The sequence below is a fragment of the Amblyomma americanum genome, chromosome 7 (genome assembly GCF_052857255.1).
Source record: "Amblyomma americanum isolate KBUSLIRL-KWMA chromosome 7, ASM5285725v1, whole genome shotgun sequence".
Taxonomy (NCBI): domain Eukaryota; kingdom Metazoa; phylum Arthropoda; class Arachnida; order Ixodida; family Ixodidae; genus Amblyomma; species Amblyomma americanum.
Genome location: NC_135503.1, coordinates 137590392 through 137603647, shown reverse-complemented (window position 1 = coordinate 137603647; position 13256 = coordinate 137590392). Strand labels below are relative to the sequence as shown.

Genomic DNA, 13256 nt, shown 5'->3' with positions numbered 1-13256 from the left:
CTCTCACTTGGCTGCAGTCCGCCAAACATTTGAATGCCAAGATTGCACGCTGGTCCCTGCAACTTCAAGAGTACAATTTCACAATAGTGCATCGGCGCGGCTCTGCCCATCAAGATGCCGATTTCCTTTCTCGCCACCCTTGTTCCGTGACGGCTTTGACGGACCTGAGGACTGCACAAACGCAAGATCCCGCCATTGCTGCCATAATCCACTCCCTTGGCACCGCCGCCGGCGCAGGCCTCCGCCAACTACGCCGGGTTTATCGAATGAAGGACGACCTCTTGTGTCATGTGAAGCGGCTCCGTGGTCGACCACCCGTCTGGTTGCCAGTTGTGCCGGCAACACTGCGGTCGCAAATCTTGCGCGGCTTACACGACGCTCCCACGGCTGGTCACCTTGGTCGCGGCAAGACCTACGCACGAGTGTCGGAGCGGTTTTGGTGGCCTAATATGTCCAGAGATGTCAAGGAACACGTGGCGTCCTGCCAGACATGCCAGTACAGAAAACCGTCCACAGGTGTAACCAAGCCACCCCCGCAGGCTTTTTCGCCACCAAGTTCACCTTTCGAGCTGGTTGGACTGGATCATTTGGGCCCGTTTCCGAAGACGCGTGCCGGCAACCGGTATGTTCTGGTTGCGATCGACTACTTCTCCAAGTGGGTCGAACAACTGCCCGTTCCAGACACGTCATCCGCTCATGCCGTCGCGTTTGTGGAACAGCATCTCGTTCTTCGGCACGGTGTTCCCCGACGCCTCATCACGGACCGTGGGAGCTGCTTTATGTCCCATGAATTCGAGCGAGCCCTCCGCTCCTTCGGCATTGCGCATTCCACTACATCCGTCAATCATCCGCAGTGCAATGGCCTCGTGGAGCGTGTTAACCGTACCCTCACGGATATACTCGCATCCTACGTCGCTCCGTCCCACACAAACTGGGATCGTTTTGTTTCTGCTGCAGCTTTTGCAGTCAACACTGCAGCGCAAGAAACAACGCATGTGACGCCGTTCTCAGTCGTCTATGGCAGAACGCCCTCCATCCGTCTCGACGCGCAGTTGGGCCTTCCCCATCCTACTGCGTCACCAACTGAATCTGCTCAACGACTTCATTCCGCCCGCCTCGACGCCCAGCGCAACCTCCTCACGGCTCACGCGCGTGTGCAAGCGGCCAACGCGGCAGCACCACCACATCCCCCCTTCCGGCCCGGTGACTTGGTCCTCGTTCGCCGCACCATCCGTGCGACTGGCCGTGCCGCAAAGCTCTTGCCCCGATACCGCGGCCCTTACCGTGTCGTTGCCCGACTCGGTCCCGTGACATACCGCCTCGAAGACCCGCCAGAGCATCGACCATGCGGTGTGCACCACATTTTCCCAGAGCATGTTTCAAACATGAAGCGATATGTCTACCGCGCCTGCGGTGACTCCGACTTAGCTACCGGGTCCTCATCAGTGCCGTCGTCGCCTGCTGGCTCCATGCCTTCCCCACGCAATGCAGTCCCATAAACGGATCGCCGCTCAATATGCATAAAACTCCCTGAAGTTAGCCTAACCGGTGTGGGACCTTCTTCGGCGACTGCAGACACCTTCGCCCAGCTCACACACTTCGAATTCAACGAAGAGTGTGACCGTTTCCTATCTGCGAGCCCACATTGCATCGCCCCAGGAAACCCTGCATCAAAGCACGGCCCGACTTCTCCGCCCCCCCCCCCCCCCCCCCGGTGGAAAGGTGATAAGGGAATAAAAGAAGAGGCGGAGAGCGAGCGCGAGCGGCGAGCGCGCGGCTCTAGCACGAGGGAGATAGAACGAGAAAGCTTGGCCGCCGCCGGTCGTGCTTCGCCGGCTCTCCTCCGTACTGCTGCTATATTTCTCTGGGCGGGCCCGTGGCCACCCCGTGGCATCCCACACTGTAACAATAGCCTAGGCAAAGCTTGTTCACTGCGTAAAACGCTTTGTCGCTTTCGGTACGGTTCTTGCAGTTTGGCGCACTGCACCTCGTCATAGTTGGAGGCTGCCATCACTGCACACTATCAAATTATATACAACTGGAGCGAATGGAAAAGGCGGGAACACACCGCAGCTGACCGCACCGGACGCGTCCGATCACGATGGCAGCCGAGAGGGTACTGGGGCTGGCGAGGAACCGTCGTTGCGCCTGGAAAGTCGGCTCCTCCACTTCAATAGGGAACAAACGTCGTCAGCAGCATCACGTGACGGCCGCTTAGCGAATGGCGTCAAGAGCGGCGCGAGGAAAACAGTCGCGCAACTCTGCTCCCTGCGGCAGCATATACAGGAACACTAAGGGTGGTAGGAGACATCACGAAATATCGAAACATGATGAGTAGTTGCTGCCACAGATGCCGCTGTGATCAAAAGTGGTAGCAGACCCCATGCAATCTCGAAATGTGATCAGTAAGAGCTAACGCTCTTAAAATATGTTCAGTTTTTGTTCCGCAATATATTCAAAAACATCGTCTAAGAAGCTTAAAAAGGACTGAAGATGCCAGATGGCTGCCTGTACGCTACGCAAAGTAAATTATCAGAATGGCGCAAAGTAAGCCCTTCAAAATCGGGTGCGCCTGCACAACATCGGTCTTCGGTACTACAGACAACATTATCTCTTAGTAGAATGGAGACACCACCACCTCTCTTGTCCTAACGATTGCGATAGAAACACTTATAACCTGGTGAGTGAAATACAACCGATTCGTCTTCATACCATGTTTCGGTAAGCATTAACACAGTGAATGATCCTCCGAAAATGTCTAGCATAGCATTCATTTCCCTTTCATTTCGTAAGGAGCGAACGTTCTGTTGAAAAAAGGAAAGGGCTGTTTTTTTCGTGATAACGAACTTATGAATTTCATGTCGTAGAAAACCCATGTTCACGGCAGACAAGCTGTACAGATAATTTTAAGCACTCTACGCTATCTAGGGCAGGTGATCTTCGCGGGTGATGGGAATGACTTGTGTCCGATTTTCCAGCAAAGATTTTCCATTCCGGACCCAGGCGCTTTTCCATCCTTGAGTTTTTTTCGCAGCATTTGCAGTGCCAAAGAGGCGTTTAATTTCCGGGCACAGCTGCTCATTTATAAAAGATTGGTTGTCCGGTTTCAACCCTAAGTCATTTGTCGTAAGCCTCTATTTTTTGTTTTGCTTTGTCCAGGAAGTAGGTACGCTGAGTGCAGCGTGCAAACTGTACAGTTATGTTAATGGAGGAGCATTCCCGGCTGTTTGTACGCGGTGGCAGACTTCAATGTCAGTGTCTATCATAGGCATGTCAATTTTTTTCACTTAGTCTTTTCGTCACCTCTAGCAAGTTTTCATCGGCCATCGGCGGGACTCCTTTAATTTCATTGTTGGCACACCGTGAGTGCGGCTCATTCTGCATGAGTCGGGGCTCCTGTTCATTTGCATGTGCACACGGTGCTTCACGTTCCTCTTGCAGCGATCTTATTGCTTCCTGCAGCTCTTTGTTCACAGCTGCAATTCTTTCCACAGAAGTTTTCTTCTAGCTGCCGTGAAGTAGCCCATGCTGGTCTTAATTTCTCTGGTATCTTTCCAGAAGTCTCGCGTCGACAGTTTCTCTCATATCGCGAAACTATTGCTTCAATTCGTGTTTAAATTCTATAAACAATTTCAGAAGTTCTCTCATCGTTTTTAAGTCGTCTACATTTGAAAAGATGCAATTGAAAAAATGCACTAGCGCTAATGCAAGGCGCGCAACAAAAATAATTCGCAGTAATACGGTAGTCGATTCAAAACAGAATAGTTTAAATAGTTTACGAACAGTAGGACAGAATTTTCCAGTAATAGTAGGGCCGTCGTCTCCGGTACCGTACCTGCCAAGTGACTCTATGCGATATTGTCGGGGAATATGTAGCCCCAGTCGATGTGACGTCACGCCGGGTCATCCAATGGGTAACGGCCTCCTTCACAGACGGCCGTGACAACGCAACATGTGCAGTTGCACTCGGAACGAAGACTGGCTACAGGAGCCGCAGACCTTCCGGCAGTAAACTGTGTCGAAAGCGCTCAGCTCTGTTGACATTTGCGGGATGAAAGCTACAAAGACGATCACAACGAAATAGTCTCACAAATCAATGAAATTTATAGATCACTCTGAAGTGTACTACGGGCTTGTGCGTGCCCGGCAAAGATAAATGTAGCGTCACACCACTTGCAATTTTTCGGCAGTGATGAATATCGATACATTAGTTTTTCACGTACTCGTAAAAAAAGGATTCCACTGCATGCAACAAAATGGAATTGTTTTCGCAATAACGAGGCAACTTCGTCACTTTCCTCTCCTCCACATGGGAATGAATAACACCCAGAATTGCTGCCATAAGCTGGAATAACATAAGTGCTATCACTCCGATGGAATTTTCGCAGGTTATGGAGCGTCCTATTATCGGTAGTCTTTCTAGTCGGCAACGAGGCGTGACAAGTATTTTATAGACGCAGTGATGCGTCGTGGCGTTGACGCAGCACGTAACCCCGGCACACTAAATGGACAAAAGCGACTCTCGCGAGCGCTACGCGAGTCGCGTAAAGTGGACGGTTGCAAACCGCGAAGTCACTTATTGCACAGTTTGCAGAGTGCACTTTTGCTTTGGGGCGTCAAAGATATGCTTTCTAGAAAAGCACAGCGCGAGGAAGTAGTGGCTACAACTCTAATCAGTTGGCTCCCTTGAGGTACTACATAAGGGACACATGTGTCCGATCCATATCTTTTGCAGTTTGATATTAATTGCATTCTTTGTTGTTGTTTTCGAGGCCATAATAGACGAAAAGTGTTGTATTGATCTTCCCGACGCTCTTTTGCTTATGTACCTGAAGGAGTTACATGTAACCCCCCCCCCCCAAAAAAAAAAAAAAACGAAATTCTGGTTTTCTGCCTAAGAAAATTAACCTTTTGACCCCCATATCAAATTATCATTTGTTAAGTCATAATTGAACAAGTGCATGGTTGTCGGTTTCTTGATTTGCATTTCCGCAGTGATCCGGGCTGGACACATCCTGTTGAACAGCATTATAATAAAAAGGCCCGATCTATTTGCGTGACCTATCGTATAACGCAGCTTCTCGCACAGCTGGTTAAAAAACAATTTCATGTTGCTCTTGTTCATTCCGATCTCGTATACTGCAATGTGGCGTGGGGTTTGAAGGGTTGAAGGTTTATTGAAACGAAATGCAAATCAATCATAAGTGAATAAAATGTTAGTAAAGTAGAATGTCCGAAAGTAAAACTTTTGGAACCTCCCATCAGAAATACGTGAGTATAAGTACACAAGTACTTGCAATAAAGCCGATTCCGATAGATTGTTTGTACTTAAGAAAAGAGCCCTACGTGCATTGTGCGCGTCCAGCTAACGGAACAAATCTTTCCGAAATTTTTCATGTCTGCATTCTTTTTCATCGTTACAACTTCAGTTTCGCGGTTCTTAATTTCCATAAAATCAAGCACAATTTCACTTCCTTCTGTAATACTTCTCTCGAGGAATAGCTCTTATGACTTGTTTGTAGTTTCCCTATCCGCGACAAGGTCTAGGACAAACAATGGGAAACAAAGCATAGCCAACTAAATTCCTACCCTGTGTAATACTTATGAATCCCTTGTCGAAACTGGTCAAGAAAGTACCAATGTGTCCGCCTGCATAATCTTACCTGTGAAAAAAATTGATTGTTGTACTAAATAGTTGTCGTTCTGTTGTTATTGTTCATTTTTTTTAATTTGCCTTTCAGTGTCTTTCATTTTCCAACTGTAATATGGGAATTTAGTTTATAAAGGGTTTGTTTGCTACCATTTAGTTGTTTTGTTGCTTGGACAATTCATTGTTTTGTCATATTATTACTGCTTAGATTTTTTTTAAATTGTCACTGTCATTTTCCTGCGCTTTAACTTTCCACCTTACTGCACCTGTTCTCTCAAAAACCTTTGTAGTAATGATTGCATTTTGCCGTTCGGCCACCTGTGTCATGATTCGTATTTTGGGGTGCAGACCTCGTCTGGAGGCATGCTTTACGTGCCTTCTTTAGCCTCGCCTTAAGGGCACATTGCGCAATATGGCCAAATAAACACTACTACCACTACTACTACCTTTTTTGGTATATAGGAGATTGTCCAGCTGCTTCTAAGCTTCTTCCTGGCGCTTAAAAGGCCTTGTCCTCATCCAGACCACGACGCAACTCGTTCCCACCCTTGTTGAGCAGCTTAAAGCTCGTGTTCATAATAACTAAAGTTTCTCCACACTACAAAGAACATCATGATCGCAGTGTCAGATAATCGCATCTTACTAATATCAATTTTCACATGTTTCTGATGACTGAAGCTTAACTAGCATACCTGTTAGCTTCGATCCCCGCCGCGACGGTCGTATTTCGATGAATGCGAAATACAAAACTCAAAAACACATGAAAATACAAAAATGTCGGCGTGCCGCACAATGTCAACGCAGGTTAAAGAATTCCAGGTGCTATACATTAATCCGTACACCTCCGCTACGGCTTTACTCATAGCCGACGTGTCTCTTCGGAGCAGTGAAAGCCCACAATTTACAAATGGCCTCTGTTAATAATAATAATAATAATAATAATAATAATTGGTTTTGGGGGAAAGGAAATGGCACAGTATCTGTCTCATATATTGTTGGACACCTGAACTGCGCCGTAAGGGAAGGGACAAGAGAGGGAGTGAATGAAGAAGGGAAGAAGGAGGTGCCGTAGTGGAGGGCTCCGGAATAATTTCGACCACTTGGGGATCTTTAACGTGCACTGACATCGCACAGCACACGGGCGCCTTAGCGTTTTTCCTCCATAAAAACGCAGCCGCCGCGGTCGGGTTCGAACCCGGGAACTCCGGATCAGTAGTCGAGCGCTTTAACCACTGAGCCACCGCGGCGGGTGGCTCAGTGGTTAAGGCGCTCGACTACTGATCTGTTACGGTCATCACAATTTCTCTCATGCTAGCTATTTGGCTGTTTTTCCCGTACACCTTCGACCAAGTAGTTCAGCGTTCGAGCATTCCTTTCCTTTATATTTTATGGGATAGCGGGGCTGTCTATGGAAGTTGGAGTATAGTTTCTATATTCTACCATAGTCAAAATTTTACATGATAGAAACATACGGGCCGCCGCGGTGGCTGAGTGGTTATGGCGCTCGGCTGCTGGCCCGAAAGACTCGGGTTCGATCCCGGCCGCAGCGGTCGAAGTTTGATGGAGGCGAAATTCTAGAGGCCCGTGTGCTGTGCGATGTCAGTGCACGTTAAAGAGCCCCAGGTGGTCGAAATTTCCGGGGCCCTTCACTATGGCGTCTCTCATAGCCTGAGTCGCTTTGGTAAGTTAAACCCCTATAAACCAAACCAAACCAGAAACATACGACAAAAACGTTCTACGGCAAACTGTGATAAGGAAGGCGAGAAAAAAGCCACGGTTTTGTGGCTTGACAGGCCCCACCTCCCTTAGAACAAAACATTTACATCGACAGCGGCAGCAGGAAGAAGAATATTATAAACAGCAAATCATCCCTAAACAGAAATCACGAACATAATATCATGCAGTGGCACAAAATAAATGAAAAACAACAAAATGAAACTGATCATACGATTAGAAAAATGATGCACTCAAAGAAACATCATTCGCAGTTGCCTGATAAGATCACAGCAACCAACTCATTTTTTTTCTAATGTATGCAGGTTTTCTGCAGTGAGGTGTTTATTTAGTGCTTGCGGAAGACTGAAGCAAATCGTCTGCGTGCCGTAAGTCGGCCCTTATGCAGAGCTTTGGAAGCAGGCAGCACATTCGTGGCGGCAACAGTGATGCCGAAGTGCGAGTGGCTGTATGTACAAAAAGGAAACCAAGTTACCACCAACCTTCAAGAGACAGCTGAGCCGGGTCCTTCCCTCTCGGCACGCCGCCGCTGCTGCTGCTGCCAAAGTGACCACGGCATTTAGGGTGCTCCCAACCCACTCGAAGGAGGTGATAAGCCCAAGTTTCCCAGCAGGCGACACAGTGAGCAGCTATGGTAATAATCCGCGTGATATGCGGAAAACTGACACCGCTCCGGACTTTCACGCCGAGAGCAAAGATGGTTCTCGTCTGCCTCCCTTTCGTTTTTCCACAGCGAGAGCTGTCGGTCACTTCCTCAACTCTGCCCCTGCCCTCACCCTCACTCCCATGTTATTTCCCTCACCCGCGGCCTACGGGAAGAGCGAGCGCGGCGCCAGGGGCCGCGATCCTCCCCTCTCCCTCGCATGCTCGCTCTCCAAGCAGAGCGCGTGTGTGAAGGGAAACACGGTTGAAGCTGGGAGGAAGGGGAATTCGCTTGCTTCTCCTATCCTAGCAAATATCTCGTCAAGCCGCTAAAAGCCGCATTGCGCGCACACGAGGGACATATACCGTTTGATGAAATTGAAATTGAAAGTTTGTTTCTCTAACATGCATTAGAGTGAGAAGAGGAGGCACTGGGCAAAAAGTTGCCAAGGAAAGCTCGAAGTAGCACCCAGTGGCCCAAGTATACATCGACAGCAGTATGTTCACGTACATTAGGTTTGAGCACAACATAATATCTCCCTCAAAAAGAAAAACTGTTTACCCTACGAGGTGCGGCAGAAATGTAGAAACCAGGGTAAGTGTCATTGTGTATTGTACACAGGTGTGTACTGACGAAGATTAAAACCTGCCAACAATAGTTCATTATTTATTTTAATTGCTTTTTTACGTGTACAATAATTTGAACTGGTGCAAAATAGCAATACATAGAATACCATTTTGCTTAAAGTACGGGAACGCATGAGAATGCCATGGTATGTTTGCAGTCTGACTGCACGTTCCTGCGCAACTAGTAACTTCTGTTTGTCGTGTTTTGTTGTTGTACCCCACACAATTATGCAGTAGGCAATAATAGGCAGTAAACTTGCATTATAAATAAGAATCTTCACCTTTGTTGCACATGTATATCTATGTCGGCCCAAAACACCACTGATTCGGTTCATTTTCTTGCGGATAGTGTCTATATGTACGTCCCAACTGAGGCATCCCCTGAACACACTTAAGCATCTTATACACGATACGACTTGAATTCTAGTGCTGCCCAGCATGAGTTCGAAATTCGTAGTGATAGGTTTGTTTTTTGGGCGAAAGATAATTGCATTAGTTTTCTCAGCATTTACTTTTAAGCAATTTTTTTCAGCCCGTTCGCACAAATATTCTAAATATTGGGCTCCATGCATTAATAATTCCCTTTCATTATCACCAGGCAATAAGATTGTGAGATCGTCGGCGTATGCTATTAAAATCACAGTGAGGGTTTGTAATATATATCATTATTATAGATATTAAAGAGTAAAGGGCCTAAAATTCTGCCCTATGGTAATCCACAATAAAGAAGTTTAATGCTTATGAACTGTGGTCATTAACTATCACTTGCTTATGATTTTCTAGATAGGACTGAATTAGGGATTGGCTTCTTCCTCTAATTCCGTAATGGTGTAGCTTATGCAGCAGCACAGGATGGTGGACTAAATCAAATGCCATCGTAAAGTCAATATATATTCCGATAACATATTTGCGGTCCTCAAATTAATCTACACCCAACTCTTTCTGTTTATTAAGCACAATTTCTGTTGACATTCTTTCCCTGAAGACATACTGGCAAACAGAAAGCACCGAGTGTTTTGCTAAAATTTGGTTAATCTTGTACAGATAGTTTTTCTAAGCCCTTGTACAGCACAGGAAGAACTGAAATTGGTCTATAATTCGATAATTCTGTTTTCAAGCCGCTCTTTTATAGAGCAATAACCTTTGCAATTTTTATTTGGTCTGGAAAAGTCCTGGTGGAAAGAACAAGATTGGAAACGCCCACCAGTACTGACGCGAGTACATTAATCACGAAGTTGAAAGGTCTGATTTCAAAACCTCCTTTCTCCCCTGCTTTACTAATCTTTAGGTTTGTGAAAACAGTTAACCACCACTGCCACTACCACTCTGTTACAGGCTCTAAAACATCGACTCAGGAACACTTGGTGTTTGATGCTCATGCCCCAATGTAACAGTGAAAGAACCACAAAGCGCCTTTGTAATATTAACAAAAAAGCTATTTAGTGCATTCGAAATCTCTTCGCCCTTGCTAAGTTTGTCATCCTTTATGATTTTATCAACGGTAGTCTTTTCATTAAATTAAATGTTTAATTCAGCTGATGCCATGGTTTAAAGTCAGTTTCGCTAGATTATCTACAAAACACTTTAGTAAAATATTCAAGCTTTGCATTGCTAAGCTCCTTGTTGAGCTGGTTGCAAAATTTATTATGCTGTTGCAGCTTTACAAGGTTCCTGGACTTCAGAAACAACCCTTAAATATTTATTTCTATTTATATTGCGCAGTAACTCTTCTGTGATCCAAGCTTTCTTAGCTCTACGTTTATGGCTACATACTTGTGGGAAACACTTAACGTAAACAGTGTTTAGTTTAGTTACCAGGGTATCGTTTACTTTGTTGACTTCTTTGAGACATTCAATATCCGTGTTATTTCACTGACCGCCGTATAGAACCTCTCAACGGTTGTGTTGCGTGTTCGCCTGTAATATGACACAGTCATTTCCGGTATACGATCACAACTGCGGTCTCGAAGGTAGGCAAACACAGGAAGGTGGTCACTGACGTCGGACAGAATTGTTCAAGCATGTGTGTTGCGTTCATCAACGTTAGTGATGACAAGGTCAATTGATGTTGCAGTCGAAGAAGTGATACGCGCTAGGAAATCAATAAAATTTTAGAGAACCCTAACAGTCTAGCATTGTAAGAAGTTTTTCTTGCGACGCAGAAGCAGTGATCATATGAAGATTAATATCACCAGAAAGAAATAATGTAGTCTCATTCAACGATACCTGGCACAAAAGAGTTTCTAAAACACGAAGCAGTGCACCAGAATTTACATTAGGTGGACAATAAAGCACACTGCACTTGTATTTCCCGCCTACAACAATTAAAACCTCGTTTTCTGGAGTAGATTTTGTAAGCCTGTTATTTACATCTACATTGTGCGTTTTCACAGCCTGTATTTAAACATCACCGGCCGCCCTTGCGACCACACATATTAAGAACATAATGAATATAGTCAGTAATATTTAAATAACTGGAATCATCGTGGCAACACGTTTCCATAAATATGATCATGTCGAAAGAAAAGTTAAAGGACTCAATCAATGCTCCTATTTCTTCGCTTTTGTTATGTGCAGAACGACACTTCAGATGGAAAATTTTCATTCAGCCCTGGCCATTATTTCAGGCTGGGTAATATAAGGCTGAAGAGGTGAGAATGTGATGAGAAGCCATTCTGAAGCAAACAATAGGAAATCGATTGACGGATTCCTAGCTCAGTTGATTTTGGCAACGTCATCCATGGGGTTCATTTTGTGCAACGTGCTGTTCCCGTACTGACGCGCATAGATCTGGAAATTACGTACGTACAGAAACTTCCATTTCTTCTCCTTTTTTGCCAGTGGCTTTGCCAAGTAGTTGCTTCCGTTCTCGGCGTAAATGCTTCTGGACAAAAACCGAGTTTTTAGTTTTAAAGCATAAGTCTTCTCAAGTCAACCTGAACATCCGGGGCGTCTCGTCTGGTCCTGCTTGTGAGTTGTGCGAGAATGTTTTTACCAGATTCATTGTTCAACACGAATGCTCTCTGCAGCACGTCAATATCAGAAGGAGAGATGCTTTCGCCGAGCTTATCTCCCAGTGTGACCATGATTTCGCTAGCTTTTCATTCGCACGGGTATACATTTGATTTCCAAATTCAAGTTCCGCGAATACTGTTCCCATTGTACTATCCGCTGTTCATGCATATTTGCTTTAGCAGGAAGCGACTCACAGCATTGCTTCAATCTGGCATTTCCTTCTTTGAGAGAGGCATTTTCGTCTAGAGTTTTCAGAAGGTTCCCCCCTAATTTCTTCATAGCTGTCTTTATCATGGAAAGGCTAGCCTTTATATCTTAGAGTTCACTGCGAATATCACACTCAAAGGAAGCTTTGAAAGTCTTTAATTCAACCAATCAGTTTATTTTGCACTAAGAAAAAACAGTTTACGAGTTCAGGCCTGCAAAGTGTCATTGGGCTAGTGCAGCAGCGCCTAGCAAATAGCGAAAAGTTGCGGGCAGCGCTTTTAAGAAATGAAGAAGGATAGATAAGCAAAGGACAGAAGCTAACATAAAACTTCATATTCCTTTGAAAGTTGCAAATCATAAAGTTCTATTTTTTTAAGATTGAGCGCAAGGTGGATTTAAGTCCTTTTTGCCACCGAAGTGTGCAATGCCCGCAAGCTGTTATATCGTATCTTAAAACACTGTAACCCAAGGCGTGTATAATTGTTTTTCTTTCAGAAAATGGCATGCAGTATCTAATTTGCATAGCATACAGGAAAGAACACGTAATTTCTGGCAGACATGGTTAAGGTGAGAATTCCGAGAAAAATCAGTATCAAACAGGAAACAAAGATATATTGCTCGGAAGGCATAAACCACTGGCGCGCAAGATCAAGTTTATTCAATTCAATTCAGCTTTAATTTCTTTTTTAAGGTCTTCTAGAGCAGAGGCCAGTTCTTTGTTCATTTTTGACATTCTTTTGATAGCAGAGCAGCAGTAAAATCACAGTAACGGCAGCAGTGTGGCAAACTTCGAAAATTCGCAGCTACAGCAACCATGACTGCAAAATCACCAGCCTGACGCAAACAGATTGCAAAGAAAGATTTTAGCGCAATACCTGACATATCACGATTGCTCTTGTTTAAAAGAGAGCCATGCTACGTACCGTTTATTAAAGCGAAAGCATTACTAGGCTATGTCGGCACCGGAAGTGCCCGCAAAATGTCTCCGAAAAATGTGTCGCCGGATGTGACGTCAGCAGATAGTGACGTCAACAGTCATGATCTGAAGAGTGGTGTGGTGAAGTAAATAAAGTCAACGATTAAACAACATCGATATAGAACCATTAGTCGTCGGGCATCAACATTAGTCATTAATCAATAAACCCTAACTAATGATCATAAGTAATCTTCCGATTGACTAATAATTACGGTGATTAATGACGCCAATGAATAACAGTAATTAACACTTGGTTTAATGTGTGAGGCTAATTTGTCCATTTGACGTCATGAGTCTGCGACGCTATCCATACGTCTGATGGCGTCACGTCTAGAGCCAAAGCGGCGCAACAAAAAGTACACATCGTCGACTGTTAGCATCGGAGATCGAAGAGTGGCGGTTGGA

General features: G+C 45.3%; 1 protein-coding gene across 2 annotated transcripts in view; it reads right to left on the bottom strand.

The window, feature by feature from the left end:
• LOC144097480 (thiol S-methyltransferase TMT1B-like) overlaps positions 1-13256 on the bottom strand; it is a 56764-nt gene that overhangs the window by 38674 nt on the left and 4834 nt on the right. The window contains exon 1 of one of the 2 annotated variants that reach the window (XM_077630200.1): positions 7867-7999. The exons of the other annotated variant lie outside the window; for it this stretch is intronic. The gene's annotated coding sequence lies outside the window, so the exon portion shown is untranslated. Of the gene's footprint in view, positions 1-7866; positions 8000-13256 lie in introns of those variants that run through there. 2 annotated transcript variants of the gene reach the window in all.